The sequence below is a fragment of the Diospyros lotus genome, chromosome 1, assembly GCF_014633365.1.
Source record: "Diospyros lotus cultivar Yz01 chromosome 1, ASM1463336v1, whole genome shotgun sequence".
Lineage (NCBI taxonomy): Eukaryota > Viridiplantae > Streptophyta > Magnoliopsida > Ericales > Ebenaceae > Diospyros > Diospyros lotus.
In genome coordinates, this window is record NC_068338.1 from 10,451,879 (window position 1) to 10,469,604 (window position 17,726).

The 17,726-nt window shown below is 38.5% G+C and overlaps 1 long non-coding RNA gene and 2 other non-coding genes across 3 annotated transcripts; all 3 read left to right on the forward strand.

Moving 5' to 3' along the window:
* Window positions 1-5,730: 5,730 nt before the first annotated feature.
* On the forward strand, window positions 5,731-11,526 carry LOC127807904 (uncharacterized). Its single transcript, XR_008024826.1, has 2 exons — window positions 5,731-8,400; window positions 11,004-11,526. It is a non-coding gene; the product is annotated as an uncharacterized LOC127807904 (long non-coding RNA).
* Window positions 6,238-6,325, forward strand: LOC127793636 (small nucleolar RNA R12). Its single transcript, XR_008021472.1, has one exon. It is a non-coding gene; the product is annotated as a small nucleolar RNA R12 (small nucleolar RNA).
* LOC127793607 (small nucleolar RNA SNORD24) lies at window positions 6,428-6,519 on the forward strand. Its single transcript, XR_008021450.1, has one exon. It is a non-coding gene; the product is annotated as a small nucleolar RNA SNORD24 (small nucleolar RNA).
* Window positions 11,527-17,726: the final 6,200 nt, after the last annotated feature.

Sequence of the window (17,726 nt, forward strand, 5' to 3'; positions counted from 1 at the left end):
GACATTCTTTTTCTTTTGCCATAAATAAATCTCTCAGTGGACGACCTGGATTCATCTAGAAAATATAAATTTAAATTTGGACTACAACTGCACTCGTATACTGGCGAGTATAAACCTCTCACTAAAATAAAAAAAAATATAAAAGTTTTATTATGATTTGTTCTTATTATGTTTTAATTGCAGGGTGAGAGTGTAGTCATCCATCTGATCAGGAAATTAAGATGGCCCTTGATGATATTGGGGAGAACAAGGCTCTTGGGTCGGATGGGTACTCTTCCGGGTTTTTTAAGAAGGCATGGTGCATTGTGAGTCATCATTTCTGCCAGGCAGTTAAGGAGTTCTTAAACTCGAGTTCGCTGTTGAAGCAAATTAACCATACAATAATTGTGCTGGTGCCTAAATCTTCCCATGTGCTGATGATTTTAGGCCTATCTCATGTTGCAATGTTTTGTATAAGGTTATCTCTAAAATCTTGGCTTCTAGGATGACCCAATTTCTTGTCTCTATTGTGGACTAAGCTCAACCAGCATTTGTTGAGGGGAGGAGCATTTCTGGCAATATCCATCTTGCCCAAGAATTGCTGAGAAAGTATTGCTGCAAGAGAGTTTCCCCCAGATGTCTGATTAAGGTGGACTTGAGTAAGGCTTATAACTATATAAATTGGAGTTTCATTGAGCAAGTGTAGCTAGGCCTTAGCTTTCACTCTCAGTTTGTGTCTTGGATCATGGAGTGCATTTCTACGCCTTCTTATTCCATCATTGTGAATGGAGAATTATGCAGGTATTTCAAAGGAGCTAAGGGTCTTAAATAGGGCGATCCTATCTCCCCTTTTATATTTGTGTTATGTATGGAATACATTTCTAGAGCTTTAAACTGTGTTTCGAGGTAGCTGGACTTTAACTTCCATCCTAAGTGTAGTAAGTTGTGTATGTCTCACCTTGTGTTTGCTAATGATATTTTGCTCATGTCTAGAGGGGATCCCATTTCGATTTTGATGCTTATGGATTGTCTGAAGGAGTTCGCTGCTATTTCGGGGCTGGTTGCTAACCTGAGGAAGTCCAGCATTTTCACTACAAGGATTAATGACCAAGAGTTGTAGGATATTCTTAGTATCACAGGGTTCCAAAGGGGGCAGTATGCCTTTCCGTTACTTGGGGTTACCATTAGCGACTCAGAAGCTGAGAGTGAGCTTTTATGCTCCTTTTATTGATAAAATTTTGGAGAGTATTAGTTCATGGATAGCTTCATCCTTGTCATATGTCGGGAGAGTTGAGCTTATTCAGGCTGTTTTGCAAGGAACTGAGTGTTTCTAGCTTTCGATTCTTAATGTCCCTTGTGCGGTTATTGAAAACATTTCCAGAATGTGTAGGCTATTTTTGTGGAATTCCAATGTCTCTTTGGTTCCTTGGTGAGCCGTTTGTTTACCGAAGCATGAAGAAGGGTGTAACGACCCACTCCCACTTACGGGCGCCACCGGTAAATAATCGACCAGATTACTCACCCGACAACCACAACTGAAAGGTTGGACTATGTTTCAACAAGAAACGCCCTAGGTGGGAACTAGGCTTCGTCCTTCCCTTCGCTCCACTTAGGAATCGGTCCCAACTCAAATAAGAAAAATCCAGCGGACCAAGACCTGAAACCCGAGTGAGCTTCACCTCTCTTCAGCTCACCCCATAGCAAGCCAGAGATGACCCAGGCACAAGGCTAGCATACAAACACTTCGCTGAGTATTGGGGATTTATGAGAGCATACCTTGCTGATCTTGACTCGGTCCGAATTTGGCTTTACCGACTATGCCACATTCAACAAGCAATCTCACAATCATCTATTACACTATGATGATTACACAATTAAATACATTTAAGCCCAATAACACAGACATTTACTCACAAGGGTATACATACACCATGCCCCCCTGGCTACATACAAGCAATATTAAAAAAAAAAAATACATAACTCGGGCAACTCAGCTAGTTGCCACAACGGCCTCCCGGCGCCATCCCTGCTTGCATCCGGACTTGCATCATCTACACATGAGGTAAAACCTCATGAGTCATAAAGACTCAGTAAGGGTGCAATGCATGTAAATATGAATATAATCATGTTTATGTATGCCAATGCATGCAAATGAGGCTAGGTCCACTCATCCTCACAACCCACTAAGGTTTGAGGCATCAACCTATCAGCCCCCACCACACTAGTCCTCCATATGGCCACAGGTCCACTAGTTCTTGTATCACACAAGATATAACCACTACATGCCAATGCAACATAAAAACATTATCAAACATATTTACCGACTTGCAAAGCCACCTCCACATGGGGCCGTCCCTTACCTGGCTCGAAGCCTCATCTCTGCCTCGGCCCGAATTCCTAGCCCGAACCTCTAGTTCCTCTAGGATTATCGCCTCCCCGTCGAACCTCATCCAATCTGGAAGGAAAAATCGGTAAATCGCCCACATCGATGTTGCCTCCTTGACTGCTATCTCATGCCTAAAATCTCCTTCTCGAGCTTCCGGAATGCTCCACGAGCCTCAAAATAATTTCCAGAACTTTTCTGGAATTTTCTGGAATTTTTCTCCTATTTTTTCCAGATTTTCTTTATTTCTTTTTTTTTTTCTATTTTCTTTTATTTCCTTCTTTCTTCTCCTGATTTCTTCTTCCTGCGCGCGATGGGCTACTGTTCCTCCTTCTTCGCGCAAGGCAGCCGCCACCCACGCCTGGCTCGCCGACCGCCGTTGCCACCCGCGGCCACAGGCTGGCACCACCTCTGCCGCGATCCGCTGCCACCGGAACCAGCCTCCTCGTGCGCCTCAGCCGCTGCCATCGCTCGCTCGCTTCGTTGTTTGCAGCAACTGCGCGCTACCATGGCCGCGCCTGGCTGCTGCAACAGCAGCTTCACGCTGCCATGGTCGCGCCTCCGGCCATCTCCGACGATTCCTCGCGCCACTACGCTTGCTGTCGGCCTCCCGCGTGCATCCCCCAACGTTGCCTAGTTGCTGCAACAGTAACGAAGCTACAGGCATTCCGCTCGTCGCTGCCTCGATCGACGCCGCTGCAACCGGTCAGCACGCCACCGCTTCAGGTCGCTTCCAACCAGCCATCTCTCGCTCCCGATCTCGCTCCATCTCTCTTGCAATGCCTCAGCCCAGCTCTGCCTCTCCCTCCTCTGATTCGGCAATCAAATGGCAGCCATGGCCGCTGCCTTCGGCTAGCACTTCCGGCCAGCTATCGATCGCTCCAAGCTCTCACTCTCCCTCGCGCTTTGCTTCACTCAGCCAGGAGCTCTCTCCCTCTCTACCTCTCGCGATCTCCTCCCCTGTTCTCGGCTCCTCCCTCTCTCTCTCTGATTTGAATTTCAGAGACCACGGTACTGTTGGAAGCTTGGTGCCCACGCATATACATATATATACATATATTTACACAATAAACCCTTGAATCCTCCATAATTCCACTTAAGAACCCTTAATTTCACTTAGGAATTCTTAATAATATCATTTGGGCTCTCTTAGCCTAATTTAATTACCTTTAAGCCACACCAAGACTTGACTTCTCAAAAATTAATTGCCGACACTTACTCGGGAATATCGATTTCGTCCCTACGCCTGCACGGGACCTTTATTCGACATGAAAACACTTAAGGGTAGCCTTACATTGAAAATCGAACCACCCCTAGGGTTCCCTCAGCTTCCCGAAAGTCCCCTGCGACCATTCGGTATTGGCACCCACTCGGGTTTATACAGAATTTATTCCGAAAATTATTCCCGGTCGGACCGCTTCCAACGTCATTAATCTCATCTCGAGACGCTCATCAATCTCTTGCCCTCTTCCCTGGACATCCAAGTCCCGAGGCACTCCCAACCGCCAATTGGGTAATTTTATTAATTAATTACTCGAAATTTACTCTTGGGCTTCCCGGGCCACCCGGGATCCTTTCAAAAATAATCAAAATTATTTATTTTCAATACCATGTAATACCGGGTATTACAGAGGGCTTGGCTTTATAGACCTTAGAAGTTGGAATATTGGGTTGATGTTCAAGATTTTATGGAATATTCATGCCAAGAAGGACTCACTATGGGTGAAGTGGATCGGCCATCAATATTTAGGCTCAAAGTCCATTTGGGTGAGGAAGCATAGAAATGATGACTCCCATTTATTCAAAAGGCTTTTGAGTATCACTAATTCCCTATTATAGAATGGAAGATCCTAGGCTGGTGCCTTATCGATCTTATATGGTTGGACTAAAAATGGGTCTCTATTTTCTAAGGCTACGTATGATTATTTCAAGCCAAGGGGTAGAGAGTTAAATGAGCTTTTGTTGTATGGAAGTGTATGGAAGTCCAATCTTGTGCCCAAGCAGGTTTTTCATATTATGGATGTGTGCCATATCAAAGCTTCTCACCAAAGACAAATTGATGTTCCTGGACATCGATAGAACATGTTCCATGTGCGGGGCAACTGAGGAGTCATTGGGGCATTTGTTCTTTCAATGTCAAGTTAGTTCGCCCATTTGGAGAGCAATTCGGGGATGGTTGGGCCTCACTCGTGCAATGTCTATTGTCCCTAGGGAGTTAAAGTATATTCAATGAGAAGGTAAAATGACCTCATGGCAAAGTAGAGTTAAGCGGATGGCCCTGGCTGCCACTGTTTACCATATTTGGGTTGTTAGAAATCGGGTTGTATTTGAGAATGAGAAACCCTATGTTGAGATCATGATCTTAGGATTAAAACTTTTGTATACAGAGTTATATTTTCTTTGTATTCCTATGTTTTAGTCCAGTATGAATCTCTAGCTCAGAGCCATTAATTTTTGGTTCTCCATTATGCCTTGGGTATGCTCGGTGTTTACTTTACATTTTGATCTTAATACATATTTACATTCTGATAAAAAAAAAATCATTAGGAGATATATACAAAAAATAGTTTTATTAAAATTATGTTTTGTTAAATATCAAAATTCACAATAGGTTAATTAGAGCAATTTGACTCAACACTTGCTAGTAGATTGAGCCTTTCTTGGGCCAGTGGATTAGTTCAATCCCGGACGACCACCTTTTCTTTCAAATTTTGCAGACCGGATGGGAAGCCCAAGGGGTGCTTTGTGTTCTTCTAGCTCCTTCCTAAGTTTTTTCACAAAAAATAAATTTTAATTATTATATTCCAAGAACAATAACAAGAAAATTAGAATGGATGGAGAGAGAAATGATAAGACGAGTTTGGTTGAGAATTTAGAGGTTTTGACCTAAGACCCAACAAAATTTGAATAATTGCATTACAACCTTGGAAAAAATAAACTGATGAATCGATAACCCTTATTAGTTACTAACAATTTAATGGCTGAAATTTAAACCATTCGATTAAATAACCCATATCTCCTTTAGTGATACCATGTTGGTATCGTAAAAGCCCTTTAAATATAGAAATAGTATTTTGACATTTAATTATGTTACTTTTATTTTAGTGAATTATATTTTGGGTCACATAAATAAATGTAAATATAAAATTGTTGTTTAGAATATTATAAATAATTATCTAAATAGCATTGTTGATTTAAAAATGTATATACAAGCTTTAATGACAAAACAGATTACGCTGAAATGAACGGCGGAGATCGCGTGATGGGAACCCGAAAATAAGGAGAGAAAAAGGGTAGGTTGGCGGTTTTAAAAAAGAAAAAAGAAAAAGGAAAAAAAAAACAAATGCTTGGACGGCGTTAGGGTTTTTCATAGCCAGGCCCCGCGGCCTCTATATATAGAGAAACACAAACAGCTATGACCAGCAGTCTAGCCACTCGCCAGATCTCATAAGAATATTAGGGTTTTTGTGGTGCTCGTGCTTCTGCTGCGCCATCCCTCCCCTACTTTGCTATTCGTCCTGTTTTTTATGTTTACATTCAAATCAATATCTTGAGATCAGGTATCTGCTATGCCTAATATTGCAATTCCTTGATTTAATTTTCCCAGTGAATCAAGGGATCTATCGTTAGGCCATATTAAAGGCTGTGTATATACCAATATATATATATATATATATGCGTCTTCCTTTAGCTCCGATTGTTCTTATTTTACAGATAGAGATATCGGTGACATGGTAGATACATATATGATGGTCACTTCCAGTTTGTTGTAAATTTAATCTCCCTTGGCTTTACTTTGGGATTATCTTGTATTTTTCATAGAAGCTTTCGTTTTGCAACGTTATTTGCAATGTTATTGTTAAGGGCCCGGGATGATTGGGATGATGAAATGAATCAGACGGATTCCCACTGATTACTTGGTCGCAAGTAATATGACGTCGCAACCAGCTACTTCTGACTGTCATCAGGTCCTCCTTTTCTTTATCTTTCAACAGTTTCTATTTTCGCATTTTTTGTGCTTCGATTTATGTTTGATTTCTTTCATAAGAAGAACAAAGGGGAGAAGGCCGGTGATGTGAGAAAAATATTTGCTACTCTTGATTTGATTCTTTATTGGATCCAGCTGATGATTTCTATCCACCAAGATCTCTGAGGCCTTTTATTTCTCTTATATCCTTTTCTTGTTTCATTGTGTTTTTTTGGAGTGGACGATCGACGAATATCGGTGGGAGCGATGCAATAAAGTTGGATAACAGTGTAATTTACGTTTTTAATGCCAAGAAAACCAAGAAGAAATCGTAGTTTATGGGGCACTTTTCTTCGTCCATGGTTCTTCAATTCATGAGAATCGAGATGACGGCGGAAATAGAAGAAGTTCACCATATCTTTTATGAGAATAGTAAATTTAATGCTGTCATGAAATTTTTAAATGTCTTTGATTTGATAATTTGCTCTTCCAAAACAAGTATTTTACATTGTGTTGCATTGATTTTTCGTTTGTTTAATGAAACCTTTTTTTTTATTTTTTATTTTTCTAAACTTTGTCCTTAACAAGGCCCAAATGAAAGGGGTTTTGATTCTTAGCTGTATAGAGGTTGCGAGATTTTAAGATTCAATTTGATTTTCATTACTGCTGAGCTTTTTCCAACTTAAAACCTGGAAAGTTATTCTATCAATATTTTTTAACATTAAGGTAAAATCTCTAAACTTTTCTATGTGGATCAAATATATTATGGTTTTTTGTTTTTATCAATTGTGTAATAAAATTTTTAATTTCGTATTAGTTGGATAATGCTAATGTGGAATTGGACATGGAGTAAAGATGGGAAATGGGCCGGCCGGCCTGCCTCATAGCTCGGCTCAACCTGATTCGATTTGTTATTGTAGCAAATGGGCTGGATTGACCCGCCTAGTAAAATGAGGTCTGTGTTGGGCTAGCAATATGTGGCTCGTAGCCCGGCTCAGCCCATCAAAATGGCCTGCGGGCTGGCTCATCAATTGGTCCGCTAAAATAGCTTCGGTTTATTAAAATATAAAAAAATATTTAAAAAATTATGTTTATATTTAATAATTATTATAAATATAATAATTAAAAATTATGTTTCTTGTAAACATAATTTTATTGTAATGTTTATTATGTTTGTAAGCATAATTTGAGTATAATTTTTGTAAACATAATGTTTATTGTAATCATCATAATTTTATAAACATTAAAATTATAAGGAAACATTAATAAGCATATTTTAAAAAATATTAGTTACATTTGAGAAAAAATAAAAAATATATTTAAAAAAATGTATATAAAAAAATTAAAAATAAATGGTTCATGAGTCGGTCTTGCATAGGGGACCCATAGACTGGCTCGGTCTATTTTGGTTCATTTATTAAGGGCCACTGTGTCGGGTCTAAGTTTTCATTTCCTTGACTCTGTTAGGCTTGTCTTTATCGTGGGTTAAATTCGGCTTGGTCTACTAAATGGGTGGGTCAAGCGGGATGCAGGCCAGGCTGATCCGCCAATTACCCATCTCTACATGGAGACCAAAAGGGGGAGGATTGACACCTTAGATATTTTTTGGAGGGAAAGCATAATTTCGCAAATCAAAACGGTAATTTGAGAGGTAGGAGTGGAGAGAAGTTAGGTGGCGGACTTCCCCCTCTGCTAGAGGCTTTATGGTTCATATCTCTCCTCTGACGCTAACCTCCAGCTCGTTCCGTGTCTTTGCCATCTCTACCTTACTCGCATCCATCTGTTGAATTTTGCCACCACTCCCTCTGTTCTTATCTCTTTCTCTACCCGTTGAGACCGAGGCTTGTTCTCGTAACAATTCCCGATTTATCTCAGCTCTCTCTACCAACACGCTGCCAAACAACCCAATATCCCAGCAGCAAATCGAAGTGCTCAATTGAACGGCGTCCCTTCGCTTCTGCTCAGCGCCCAGACTGCTATGAAATCCACGAAATGTCCCTACACTGGAGTAGCGCTCGATGGCTACCACAAGATCTCAAATGCTATTTTGGTCCAAAACCCGAAGAGATAAGTAAGGCTTCTACAAGGGCTAAAGTACCCATTTGCTTCAGATTAGGGTTTTTGTTTTTACAAATTTGCCCCTCTTGTTGATCAAATTTGCCCTTGAGATTAGAGTTCGAGGGGGCTGCTATAGTGTGTGTATTGGACAGTGCCATGCAATTGATACGAAAATTCGATATATATTTGGTATATAAAGTAAGTTTGAGTGTTTGTGGCCTCAAGGGCATAGATCGAGCGATTAGACAAGCGATATGTTGGTGTCAGTTTAGGGAGTCATGAGTTCGATTCTCGTAATCAAGGATAGTTATCCCAAGTTTGAATGTTTGTTTGATTTGATTGTAGTATTAAAATTTCGTTTTATGGGGCCCCACTCAATTTATGTATGATGTATTTAGTTTTATTCATCTTTCAAGTTATTTATAATAGTTAAATTCTAATATATTTGTAGAAGAATCTAAAAATAGTTCTTGTTAATACTAAAATGTTGGCTGAACCATGCTCTTTAATCCACTGCAACTTGCAGTTGGAAGTAGTTGTATTCTAAAGTCAGTTGCGGTACAATTTTCCTATAGTAATATATTATTTTAGACTTAAGCTTTAATAAGTTGCTATTTAAGGAAAACATAATTGTTATAATGACAAAAATACATAATTAGATAGGTACTTTAAAGTGTGACAAGTTATAATGCATGGTTTTTCTAATCCTTTTCTTGATTCTTTGTGTTCATTCTTTGGTTCTTTGTTTCGTTTATCTCCTGGCTTGATTTTACGTAAGTGGCAGAATATCAGTGGTTTTTAGTTAATTCTTTGTGTTCAGCTCCTTTGTTGTGTTTTGATTGCATGACATGTCTATCACGCCCGTGTTTGGATTTGCTCGATCATCGGCAAATCCAAAAATAACTTGAATTTGTTTGTGTCGAGAGATTTTGTGTGACATATCAACTAGATTGTCTTTTATATCAACGTCCTTTACAATGTGATACTTTGTGAAATGTCCCTGATAAAGTGGTACATAACATATGTTTTTTTTCTATAATATATTAGATCCTTAACTAGATGCCCATCCCACGTCATGACACCTAGACTGGCTCTCTTAGAAACATTAGTATGTACTTCAAATGGTAGCTTAAAGTTTGGCAACTTCAGCACTAGTTTTGAAGCTATTGTTGCCTTCGATTGGTCAAATTCTTCTTGACAATTAGCAGTCCATTGCTAGCCCTTATTCTTTTTCAACAAATTCGTCAAAAATGCAACCTTCGTCACGTACTCTTAGATAAACTTCTTGTAGTAGTTTGCAAACTCAAGGAATGATCTAAGTTTCAAAATCTTTGTAGGAGTAGACCAATTGAGTATTGCTTGCACCTTTCTGTCATCCATTTGGACTTGCCCTTTGCTAACATGATACCCTTAGAACATGATCTCATCACGGGCAAACTCACATTTATCCATCTTTACAAAGAGCTGATGTTTCCTTAATTGAGAAACACCTTCCTCAAGTGCATCAAATGCTTCTAAAGGATTATGAAAATCCTGAAACCAAAGTTCAGTTTTTAAACTAAGGGCAAAATCATAATTTTGAAGTTCAGATATAATTGTAATTTTCTAAAATCAAACCTAGGAACAAGTGTAATTTACTAAAAGACTTAAGAATTGGTGAGATCAAGGATAGCTCGGAGATCTAAATGAAATGGATTTCAAATTTCATTTCAATATGACATTGAAATATTTGGATTTCAAAATTTATTAAATATGATTTTGGATTTGAAATATTATTTAATTTAATTTTGGATTTCAAATAGAATTCTAGTATAGTTTTGGGACACGTGGCAGAGTAATGATTACGGTGCTAGGAGGAGGCACGTGATTGGCTCGAGATTTCTATAAATAGGGCCAAGGTTTCCAAAAGCCATTCAAGTGAGTTTCGAGTTGGGGTGAGAGGTTGTGAGGTGAGGAATCTATTTTGAAGAAGGTGGGAAACTCTGCAAAAATAAGGAGTGAAATTAGTGGAGAAATGAAGAAGAAACGGGCTTCGTCAGAGTTTTCGGGTCTTTACTAAAGTTTGAGCCAAAACGATCAGAAAACGGTGATGTAAGTTCGGCATTTGGTTATATTCTTGTAGAGGGGGAAAAAAGAGAGTTATAGGTTCAAACGGGGGTCGAATTAGAGCTAAAACGAGGGAGTTATGATCGAAAAATCAGAATAATTGCTCGTTGTCGCCAGAGAAAAAGGCGGCGCGTGCATTACATACGCCGGTAGGGGTTGCGAGTGGCAACATATCCGGACCCTTCTCCCTGTTCGTGAGGGCTCGTGAAGGGACCTTTTTGCTTAAAATTTTGCATATCAACTCCTCTTTTAATTCCTTACAACGTCATGTAAAAATATTTGATGTTTGGTTTACAAGAACTTGTATTTTCTATAGAAACCTAGACTCGCTAACTGTGAACAGTACACTCGAAAGGTAAACAGTCAATGTGAGTGGTTCATATTTGCTTCTTGCTTCATTTTGATCATTCTTGATTTCATTTGTGTGTGATCTATGGCTTACATCTCATGTTTCATTTGTTCTAAGCATATCTCTTTTTATTTTGCTCACGTTACGATGTTTGCGGCTAGTTGGTGGGTCATCATGGTGATCAGGGAACAATCCAGTGCCTAGAGGTGGGGCTATGGAGTTTGGATCTCGATCACGTGCCTAGAGGCGGGTCCAAGCCTAAACACGGGGCTGACACGATGACTAGCGAAGGAAATGGTGATAGGGGAAGATTCTTGTTATTCTTTTCACTTGTTTGCTTATGCACAAACTGTTTCCTTTCTTGAATTACTCACTGAGATGTTTCATTTCTTGCTTATACATGCAGGTATTTTCTTTTTTGAATCATCTCACTTAGATGTAACTATATAACTTGGGTGTTTCATATCTCTGGAACATTGAACTCTGGAACATTCAATGTTCCAGGTATGTCAGATATGACAGGTGCCGCAGGTTCTTGTTTTGGTAAGGGCAAGGAGGTGGTGCTATACTAACTTTGAAGTTTTGGATCTTTAGTTTACGAAATCGATGTTTATACTTGTAACCCAAGTGTAATACTTGTATTCTTAATATTGTATTGTAAATAATAATTAAGATACTTAAGGATGTATGGTGTATGTGTGTGGTTCTATGACTGTACCATAAATTCATGTATTCATGAGGTTGCTATAGTTTCTAATATGTTGGTGCGTGACAAATTTTTATTAAATTTGTGAAAATTCTAGCTATTTAACATCCTAAGGTTCGATATTCGTTTCCATTGATAAAAGATTTCCAATAACGCCTGATGTTGTTATTAGCGTATAATGAATATCATATAGCTTCATTGTATATTTGAAAGGTGGGGTATTACATCATTCATCAAGTAACATAATGTAGTTGGAGCATTAGTTACGTCAAAAGGCATCACGAGGAACTTATATGCCCCATACCTAGTTACACAAGTTATTTTCCCCTCATCCTTCTCAATAATCCTATCTTGCCAATACCTCGAACACAGGTCTAGCTTTGTAAAATAGGTGGCCCTGACAACCTATCAAGCAAGTTTGCAATCAATGGGATTGGGTACTTGTTCTTGATGGTCATCTTGTTGAGGGCACGGTAGTCAACACACATCCTAAGAGACCTATTTTGCTTCTTTTGAAAAAGCACAGGAGCTCCATAAGGCACCTTGCATGGTTGAATCAAGTCTTCTAGACTATACTGGGGCATTATGATAGATGGATTGAATAGTATTGGAACTCATCGCAAAAAGGTTCATCAGAAGTGTCATTTGCATTTTATTATGATATGATAGCCATGATATGTAGCTAGATGTCAATTTTGGTCTAAGGGAAATATGGTAATTTTTGGTCATGTGATGACATAAATTACGAATCATAGTCAAAGAGTTTGATTTAGTGTAAGATTTTTTAATTTTCTTTTGCCATCTTCATTGTGAACCTATAAAGTCACACACAAACAAAGAGGAGCTTTATGGAAAATTCAATGGGACCGAAAAATGTTTAGGTTCGGACAAATTTGTGGGTTTTTGGGGTAATTTAGCACACACGAAAAAGTCCATGGGATGTCAAACAATCCAGAGGCTTGGTGAACAACCTAAGAAATGAATGACTTGATTAAGAGACATCGTGAAAAGTCCACGGGATGTTTCATCTTTCGGGTTTCCCCATAAAGGGGTACCTTGGTCAATTTCCATTTCCATGTTTTTCTTGGAGTCATTCCTTTATTGGGTTAAGGTTCGCTTCCTAATCCTTTTGGAGGACTTTGTTTTGTCGAAGAATTCTTGACTTACTAGATAATTCCATGCATTCATAGTGAGTCCTCAATTCCTATAACTCATTCATTCAATAGAAGCTCGAGTTTTAATGACCCTTGTATGTCTTAGGGGTTCTTCGTGCTTTTATCTTCTAACTAAGACCAAACCAATCCTAAGTTATGTTAAATTGGGCCACATTTAACCATGAGTTGTGAGGTTTGTCATGTCGGGTCCTACGATTTTTGTTACTATGTGCATCACAATAAGCCCCAGGGTTTCCCCTTTAAAATTGTAGATCACTACATGTCTTAACAGTTATTCAATTTCTTAGATGGTGAATCCTAGTTCATTCACACATTTTTTGAATTTCATTCTAGATCATTCTCACATATTTTACACTTTTGATTCTAGGTTTGTCCTAGATCATTCGTATGCTTTTTTTGTGCTTTTAATTTTATATCATTCTCTCATTTTATGTTTTTGATGTTAGGTTTTTGTTGATGATGGACCATGGATCATTCTCAAGCCTTTTGTGCTTCTAATGCTAGCTTTATCCATCCATTATTTATTCTTCTTGGGATACCCTAGGTTGTTCTCGAGCATTTTTTGCTTCTGATGCTAGATTTGCTTATTCACTAAGATTTTAGTATTTTTCATGCATTCATTGCCCAAAAAAAATAGAATACCCAAAAAAAAGACTGCAAAAGGGTGAAAGTTCTTTATTCGGGCATTGTATATTGAGAAACGAATATAATTGTTAGTGTTTCAAGTTTTGTCTATAATACTTCCCTACTGTATCTACAATATACAATTATTTTAGTGGTTAACTATGCTCCCTAAACCCACATTTGTTTTGCCTTTGTTAGAGTGTAATGCCCCGCTTCCACCTACGGGTGTTACTCACGAATAGTCAACTTACTATTCACATGCTAGGGCAAAGATGAAAAGATGACTACGTTTCAATGAGAAATGACCTAGGTGGGAACTAGGTTTTGCCCTCCCTTCGCTCCACTTGAGGATTTAGGAAATATCGAAACGACCCCGCGACATTAAAACCCGAAATCTCGCAAAGTGTCACCCCTTCTCAAACTCTTAATGAAGAGTTAAGGATGACTTCCCAAGATCGACAAAATAAACAACTCACTTGCTTCATATAAATTATGGCATAAGGCCTTAATTATAAAAAAATAAAATTTCTTTGCCCCAACCATTAATCAATTTATCTCACTTCCAATTCCTTTAGAAAAGATTTGGATTAATATTTCTTTGAAAATATTTAATAAAATTTTCCTTATCAAATCTCCATTGATTTTTCCCTTTAATTATTTCAAAATACCATAATTTTTCAACCCTTAGAAAGTTAATTTTTGAAATTCAAACCTCAAGGCATCCTCATCCATTTTCAAAATATAAGGAAAATACTCCATTATTTAATTTCTCAAAATATAGAATTTTTTTCCCACAATTGCCTCAAATTTATATTAATTTAATAATTAATTTGGAGGATAAAATACTCCTTTATTTATTTATTTAAACATAACTTATTTTAAAAATTTCCAAAATATCATAAATAATTAATTAAACAGAAAAAGAAATTAAAATAAAATAAAAAAACATCACAGGAGCAAGGGGGGCGGGCAGCATAGTTAGCTGTGCCCAGCGTGCGGGCCGCGCGCGCACACAGCCTGGCTGTGCGCGCACACGGCCTGGCCGCGCGCGCGCTTGCCGCATGCCATGCGCGTGCACGCTGCGCGCGGCCGCGCGCCCCTGGCACCAACACACTGCTACCTCTTTTTAATAAAAAAAAATATATTTTTTTCTTTCTTTTAAAACCCAAAATTTTCAGAATGCTTTTACACTTCAAATGGCTTCCAAAACATTCAAGTTTGCCACTTTTCACCCACATTAAGCATTCATTACATATTTAACAAAATAAATACAACATTACTCACTAAACCCACAAAATACATACAACTTCGCATGCAATCTTCTTGCTTCACTACCTTCAACCTTCCAAAACTCTTTTTCTTTTAGATGATTCCCCACCTACATAGAGGTCAAATGACCTTATGAGCAAATGCTCAGTAAGGATGCTATGCAAATGTATATGTAACATGAGAATATAAACATATAATGCAAATGCAATGCATATAATGGGTAGTCCTTCATGCCTTCATAACCACTTAGGTTAAAGCACCAACCAACCCCTCTCTCATCACTAGTCCTCCTTATGGCCATAGGTCCACTAGAACACAAAACATGCAACTCATTCAAAACATGTACAAATGCAAGCAGAACCCCACCACTTAGGGTTATCCCTTACCTCTTTCCTTAAAGTTTCAATACTTCCACTCGCCAAGACTCTCTCTTTGGCTTTTAATCACCTTAAGAAAATATCCTTAAAGCATTAGAGATCTTTAAGACTAAAGAATGAATGGAGAATGAAAACTTTCCTACACACTTGAAGAAATTTAAATTAAGGCTTACCTCTTGCTTGCCTTTCTTCTTCCTTCTCCTAAACTTCTTCTTACTCTTTTTCTCTTAATATGTGGAAAAACCTTGCACAAAAATCTCAACTCCCTATTTATAGATATTTCCTACTCAATCCATGCCAAAATTCAAGATTACATCTTAGCCATTGGTTTTTCTTTAATTCAAGAGACTCAATCTCAACCCTCCAATACAAGCACAATCCTTGTGCTTCTCTTAATCCTCAATCTTAGACATTGATTTTAAGAGAACTCATCTCTAGTCTCTAAAGAAACACAATCCAAGAGACTTAGTCTCTTTAAATCTTATCATTTGATTTTATTTGGAGATTAAATCCTCAACCATTGGATCAATCTCTAATTCCCATAATTCTCAAATTTTTAAAATTAATAAATAATGACTAATTTCAAGATTGACAAATTTCTCCATTTTTCATTTAATTTAAATCCATAACTTTTCAAGCATTTAATGGAGACTAATATCTTTTCTTTTTTATTTTATTTAAATTGCTCTTGAAAGACCTAATTCATTTTACTTTGGCATTTAATTAAATCCACCATTTTCCCACACAAATGCATGACTAATTTCCATTTAATATGAAATTTCTTTTAATTCTCTCCATAATGGCTCTCATTTAATGCTTGAGAGACTAATTTCCTTTTTCTTTTTGAATTTCTTTATATCTTGCTTTTGCTTCACAAGATCATGCCAAGTGTCACCAATTACACTTAATCAAATAATTCATTATTCCCAAATTTAATTAAATCTCATTCTATAAGATTTTGCCAAGTGTCACCAATCTAATCTACTTGGCTTCCATTTTAATTTCTAATTATCCATGCATTTAAACAAGAATTAAATTCTCCAAAAATCAATTCTCCAATATAAATAATTTCTCCAAAAATAATTTACCCTTTTATGGGACGGAACTCCAAATTACAGTTTTGCCCCTCCTAAGGCATCCTGTATATTATGTGCCTTCTCATTAATTCAAGGGCAATTATGAAATTTTTCATATACCAATATTCTCTTAATTGATAAAATCTATCATGACTCATCAAGGGTATTACATTTCACCCCTCTTAAAAGAATTTCGTCCTTGAAATTTCATTTCCATTAATGTAATTGATCAATACATCAAAGCTACTCTTCCATTACATTAACAAATAATTCAGGAAATTGGCGCTTTAAATCCTCTTCTAGCTCCCATGTTGCTTCCCGATCAGAGTGATGATTCCACTGAACTTTAACTAATGGAATTGATTTGCTTCTCAACCTTTTCTCCTTGCAGTCTAAGATTTTCACCGGCCTCTCAATATAAGTTAGGTTCTGACGAACCTCAACCTATTCCTCTGGAACTTCCATTCTTGGATCCGGTATGAACTTCCGCAATTGAGACACATGGAACACGTCATGAAATCTGGCTAATTCGTTGGACAAGGCCAACCGATAGTTGGGCATGAGATTGGTGAGTGTCTCAAGGCGAGGCTAATAACACTGGAAGTAGTCAGACCGGGAATAGTTTGCGGAATAATTTTTGTATAAACCCGAATAGGTGTCGGTACCAAATGGTCGTAGGGGACCTCCGAGAAGTTGAGGGGACCTAGGAGTGGTTTGATTTTGCGAGTGAGACAACCTTGAAGTGTTTTCGGGTGGAAGGAAGTTCCTGCAGGCGTAGGGTCGAAATCGACCTTTATCGAGTAAGCGTTGATAATTAATTTTTAATAAATCAAGAATTTATGTGGCTTGATGGTATTTAAATTAAAGCCGTAGAGGGTCCAAGTGCAATTATAATTTTCTTAAGTGGAATTAATGGGAATTTTGAGGATTAATGTGTAATAATTATATATATATATAATTATGGGTTGGGGCCAAGTTTGGAATAACAGCATTGGATCCGAAAATTTGGTTTGCTAAACCATTTGGCCGAGAGAATGAAGTAGAGAGAGAGCCTAGCTGAGGCATTGCGAGGTAGGGGAGAGCTTGGGAGAAGAGAGATCGAGATTGAGAGAGGAAGGAGATGGCGTTCCTTGAGGCCGACGGTGACCTGGAGTAGCGATCGATGGCTGGTAGCGATGGTAGGGGTCGGTGCTGGCCAGATTTGTAGCGGCGACTTGAGGAAGCCAAGGCCATGGCCACGGTGCTGAAGCTTGGGGTGAGCAATGGAGGATGTTGTGGCTGTCGATGAAGCAAGGTGGAGTAGCAGTGGCTCGGGAGGTTGGCTTGGCTAGTGTCCGTAGCTGGAATGGCCATGGCAGCCATGCACGTAGGCAGCTGCTCGTAGTGTGGGGCTGCTCGAGACAATGGTAGCCAGCCGGTGGGTCGCATGGTGGCTGGGTGCGGCAGGCGGTGGCCGCGGGCAAGCGGCAGCGGCCAGAACAAGGCCAGCAGCCATGCACAGGGGCTGTGCGCACATCGTGGAGAAGAAGAAGCAGAGGAAGAAGATGAAATGAAGAAGAAAGGAGAAGAAAAATAAAAAGAAATGGAAAAAAAAGGAGAAAAAAAAAGGAAAATTCCAAAAAAATTGGGAAAAACTCTGAAAATTAATTTGGGACTC